We start from the raw sequence: 6,576 nt of genomic DNA on the forward strand, positions 1-6,576 counted from the left end.
AAGACACGTCTATGGATTTTTTTGGCTTCCAAATGCATCAAACATGGACAAACTCAATTGGGAAAATAATGGTGATGCAGAACAAGAAAAGATGTTCTTTGACAAATATGTTAGTTAATGGAATCCTTGTATGCCATCAAATAGAAGTAATGTGCAACATCACTCTATGTAAGAAGATCCTTGCTTGCTTGAAACACCAGCTATACTTTCTACAGATACACTTGTTGACTATGAAGAATTGATCAATCATGTCCAAAGACACACAAAATGTATAGAAATAACTTGCTTACATAAACGAGGTCATATTTTTGAGTGTCGATACAAAGCTCCATGGCTTGAATATAACAATTCCTCCTTGATGTGTGATGAAACTGGAAAGAAAACATATCTCCTTGTACGTAATGATGATAGATTAAACATTCATAATCCACACATGATTTCAATATGGAGAGCTAATAAGGATTGCCAACCATTTTTATCTAAAATGCTCATTCTTAAATATATAGCCAAATATGCATCAAAGTCAAAAAGGAAATCTGAGAGTTGTATTGATATGCTAACACGAATATGTAAACAACAAGCTAGGAAAGACCAGGCACTATAAGTGTATCATAGATTTATGGAAGAAATTATTGTTGACCATGATATTGGTGCACAAGAGACATGCCATATCCTCCAAAAATTACACTTTTTATTTGAAATCAATCTTTTACAACACTAAATTTTGGATGGAAAGTGTTCCATCAAATATAAAGAAATATGCATGATAAGACATTACTATTGAACTATTTGCACTCATACATGCAATGCCCCATTGAGATGGAAATAATTTCATTGATTAAATCTACAAGATCATTTGCATTCTTAGTCACTCATAAAGGGTGCAAATGGAAAGAGAGAACAGAAAATGCAATTGTCAATGTCTTTCCTTGATACTATACTATTCTAGACAAGGATATAGATCATTTTGAGACTTTGTTTTTGGAGTGAGCTTCTTCTATACAAGCATTTTCAAACTATCTCGCAAGATATAGGTCTTAAAAAAAAGAAATCATTTCAAACTGGAGACAAATGAACTCAAATAAATATTATGTGTGGCATGTTGATCATGTGATTAATATAGAGGTTGATCATGAAGAGGAAGATGATATTGACAATGAGGTAGATATGAGAAATATGATTCAAATGGATGAATGGGAGTTGATATCACAAATGGGACTTATGAATGTTATTGAAATTATTGGTCAACGTGACTTTGAAAATATTAATAGATGGGATGACTATTCTATACTTGTATGGTTGCGCAACACTGTAGACAGACTCATAAGTACAAATAAGATGTCCCAAAAAGATGAACAACCCATATTACAAGGTGATGCTCTATTGTATCCATTATCTCCAAAACAAGAATTGGCACTTACCATTATTAAAGAATGTTATAGTATTAGTTCCTCCAAAAACCCTTGCACATGATCATACAAGGAACAATAGGCATGGGAAAATCATACTTGATAAATTGTATTAGAAATTCACTTTGAATGTTAGCATTATAGAAAAAATCCACTCCTTTTTGTTTCTCCTATAGGAATCAATGCATTCAATATACGTGCCTCAACTATACACAGTGCTCTTAAAATACCAACAAGAGAAATACAACCACTGCAAGGACAATCTCTATTAGTATTTCAAGAAGACATGAGACATATTAAATAGCTCATTATTGATGAGATGAGCTTCATAGAACCTAAGTTACTTTTGAAAATTAATATGAGATTGCGTGAAGCTTTTCCCAATCAACTAAGCTTTTGGGGAATATCTAGAATTCTTGTTGGTGACTTGGTACAGCTACCACCTGTTATGGACAAATCAATGTACACATCCCACTCTAATGCCCAATTCCTATGGGATCAATTCAAAAGAATCATCACACTAAAAACCATCTTTCATCAACAAGCTGACACTCAAATCCAAATTGACTTTCATCAAATTTTATAGAATATGTGCAATGCAATAGCAACTGAGAAAGATTGGGAATTACTAATGCTACACACAAACATATCAATGTGTACTTCTAAAAAAATTGAATTTGATTGGTCAATGCACCTTTACTCTACAAACAACCTCTTTCAAGTACATAATAGAAAAATTCTTAAATTACTAAATCATCTTATTGCACTTAGTATTGCTCAAAAAAATACATAAAGTCAAATGATGGAAATGATGTTGATCAACTTCCCCTAGAACTCCTCCTATGTAGAGCGAAATGAATAATGTTAACAACAAACCTTTGGATTCAAATAGGTCTTGTCAATGGATCTCTTGGAAAGGTGCTACATATTGTGTACACAATTGGATCTAAACCTCTAGATTTACCTTTGTATGTTATCTATTTTGATACTTATAATGGTCCACCTTGGAATGAAGCTAACCCAAAAAGTTTACCTATAACACCTATATCCCTTGGTAGTCATAGGCAAATACCCCTATCTATGGCATGAGAAATCACCATCCATAAATCCCAAGGAATGATACTCCACAAAGCAACAATTGATATAGGAAAAACAGAAAGACAAGGATTGATGTTTATAGCTATATCAAGAGTTAAATCATTAAATGATCTTCATATACAGCCACCATTATCGTTTGATTAGTATGCAAGAATACACAATAATTCATACACAATTATCATAAAAAGGGAAGAGGCTTGATTAAAACAACTATCATTATAGTGTTGAAAGGTACAAATTTTCATGATTTTCTAGATTATGCATCTAATATAATTTTCCAAGCAATATATTTCACTCATCCAAATATTTTTCTTCATATGCAAGAATGCAAGATAAACCATACACAATGTTTAGTATCAAGAAAAGGGAAGAGAGTTGACTACAACATCTATCATTATAGTGTTGAAAGGTACAACTTCTTGTAATTTTCTAATTTATACACCAAAGTTAATTTTTGCAGCAATATATTTTCCTCATACAAATAGTTTGAATATGTGTATTTTTTTATCAATATCAAGTCAAATCATTAAATTCTCTTTGGTAATTGAAATTTTCTCTCTTTTATTTTGTAGGTATACATTCGTGGAACCTAGAGTGTCTTAGATTTGCAGCTTCATATGAAGAAGGTTTTCCACTAGAGTAGGATATACCATCCTCGACCTACATGTTACTCAAAATAATATTGTAATGTCGAATGAATTAATTGGAAAGAATTTTCTGATTTCATATTTTATTGGTCAAAATAATATTCTATGCAAGGTTCCCTTGTGTATGTGGGGTTCCCATGAGGTTTTCCCTCTTTCTCTACTTTATGTGAGATTGCATTGCATATCTTTTGTACTTGTAGTTTGTACATGGGTACCTAACTTGGTCTAGTGGTTGGGACCCATCTTGCATTATTATCTATCCTTTTTGAGCTTCAATGCATTCCCCAAAAATGCACTTAAGGGGGGATGTTGGTGTAAATAAGTATTTACTATTTGCACTTTACTTTAGTTTACTTAGGATAATGCATATTCATATTAGTTGTCATTTAGACACCTAGGAGTTTGTGTATTCATATGAGTTGTCATGTTGACAACACAGTAGTTTGCACTCTAATTGAGAACATGTTGTCTACTACATCTCTTTACATGTGATACACCTTTGTATTATTATCCTCTCATTGTTGCATCTACATTCATGCACAAAGGAGGATAATCTACTCTTGGTGGACATGTGCTCAATTGTTATGCTTATCTCTTGTATGACTCCTAGACATATTGGTTGCCTTTATATACAAGGCACTTCTATGATGTATTCATCTAAAATCCATTATCATTTGATCATTATTGAGATTCTTATTTTATTATCACTTGTCTCTCTTGTGCTATCCTTCTACATCTAGATCTTGTCATTGCACCATTGCCTTAGGAAAATTCTTACAGATAGGTTGAATAGTTCACATCTCATAGGATATTGGTGTGGTTTTGGATGCTAAAACAATATTGATATACAACATATATGCATTAAATAGATTTGAAGAAAGCATTATATCTATTAGTATCATGGAAGGAAATGGTGAAAATGATGCAACTATGATAAACAAAGTCGATTTTCTCATGAAATTTCTAACAACTCAATGTTGACTCAAATTTGATACATGTGAGGCTAACTTCTTAGTTTTTTGATATCTTGAATATAGAAAATAAGATAGTAATACCACCAATGAACAACAATATTTATAAGCAGTTATTATTTTTCATTGTCTAGATCTCAATACTTCAAAATTTACTATACTTATTTTATAAATCAAAAAACCTAAAATATATTAAAATTATAAAAATAATAATAACTAAAAGTAAGAAAAGTATAAACATTAACTAGGTTTTCTAAATATCTTCTATAAAAAACTATAGTAAAAATTGAAAATTTTGAAAAGGCTTTTCAAAAATCTTCAACCACGAGGAAGTTAAGGCTTTTAAAAATATTCTATAAATAAAACTTACAATTGGAACAATTTTTTTTTTGTCATTGATGTTAGATCTATAGATAAGACATATTTCTAGTTAATCTAAATGTCATATTTATTTTATTCATGAAAAGGAGTTGAGAAATTGCTCATAACTATAGCACCTAAAGGAAAGGTTGAATTTATGAAAATGAAGTTACAATGGACATTTGATTAGATAGACTTTGATAAAGAAAAGTAATTGTTTATGTCAAGAAAGCTAAGCCGAGCCGAGCAAATGAGTAAATACTAAGGAGTGTCAAGTAATGCTAATGTCAACTGAGCCACAATGAGTATCGAGAAAATTTAGTGTTTACCAAGCATTAGCATCTTCCAAGCAAGTTAGTTAATGTCAAACCAAAAAGAGTTATAGTGATTGAGTATTTCAGTATTGACTAAGTATTAGAATTTAGAGATTGTCGAGCGATAATAAAAGAACAAATTCAAAGAAATCGTAAGATCAAGTCGACTCAGTTGATTTCTTAGGAGATGTAAAATGTGTTGAAGATAAGACTAATAAGTTGGATCATTAAATTCAAGAAAGGGATTATGTAAAGAGCTAACAGACAGATTCTAGAGAAGTCTCTAGAGGATAATCACGAAGATGGATAGATACATTGAATCAAGTATAATCTAATCATCATAAACCCTAAGATCTATGGTGGATGTAGAAAATGATAAAGCATGAATTACCTACTTAAGGAGATATAAGGACAAACATGTGGTGCAAAGTTCAGCTATGTCTAGCCCAACTAGCATGTGTGACTTTGTATGTGGAGAGACATATAGAGCAAGGTTAATCAAAAACACACAAGTGAGTGCATGTGAAGCTAAAGGAGAAAACTTACAGATATGATATCATTTTTTATAAGTGAATTAGAGTAGAAGGCTTAAGTGTTGATGAGAAGAGTGGACTAATTTCTTGAAGGGTGTCCAAGCAAATCAAGGTCAAAGGTGACAATTGAAGGCTTATCAGTGAACCAACATAAGGACTAAACAAAGATCTGAGCCCAAAAAAGTGAGTTGTAATCACATAGATCAAACCTACTATTTATTTCTTCTCATTGTAAAAAAAAATTCTTAAAATCATTTTAACAGAGGTTGACCCAATAGTCATTTGAAGACTTAATAGCCTGTGTAAATCCTTAACTGGGTGACATTCTAAATGGAAGATCAAATTCCTCATATAAGGACACTCCTAACAAGGTGATTAAATCCTCTAACTAGTTCACATTTACTAGGGTTTATTGTAACCTTTAACAAGGTTGGCTCCTAAAAGAGCTCACTTCAAAAGAGTGAAAAAGAGTGACATGTTGCTAGTGGTTTTTCCCAAATTAGGTTTCCACGTTATATCCTAGTGTCAAAACTGTGATGAATTTTTTATGAATGTGTACACTTGATAATGTTTTTATTATGCAATGTAATTTAAAGTTTATGACAGTTTTATAGTAGAGACTGAGAAATAGCTAGATAAATAGAATAGTGAAGTGTTTAATGTTTAATTGTTCAAGTGGTACATATAGACCTTGATTAACTTATTAACCCCCCACCCCCCTCAGTTATTCTAAATATTTCTAACATTGACAATGTGCCAAATGGGTCAAGGTAAGGAGTGTCTCCACTTCTAGAAGCTGGAAGGACATCAAAATTAGTTTCAAAAATAAAGTACAATGAACTTGTCACCACAACATTTAAAATATTTTCTCCCACTACATTATTTCTAAGAGAGGTAACATTAGTAATGTCAACAATAGTTGGTGCTTCCTCTCCCTTTTTATCATTTCCTCTAGAGAACTTAGGTAGGTTTTGAGAAGAATCCATTTTTTAGCACTAAATGAGACCTTTTTATTTTTCATTTTTACTGTAACTAATATTATTTTCTAGTGTGAGCATTTTTCTTATTGTTAAAATACACACTAAGGTCACCTAATAGTGAAATTTCTAAGGTATATTTATCTACTTCAATACCCAAGTACACCCTATCATGAAAATGAACCTCTAGATATAGGACAATTAGAATATGAGAATGTAAATTTAGTATCAAAGGCTGAAATTCAATAGGGAGACCTTTTAGTTCAA

The sequence above is a fragment of the Cupressus sempervirens genome, chromosome 3, assembly GCF_028749045.1.
Source record: "Cupressus sempervirens isolate cs-2001-9-10 chromosome 3, ASM2874904v1, whole genome shotgun sequence".
NCBI classification, from domain to species: domain Eukaryota; kingdom Viridiplantae; phylum Streptophyta; class Pinopsida; order Cupressales; family Cupressaceae; genus Cupressus; species Cupressus sempervirens.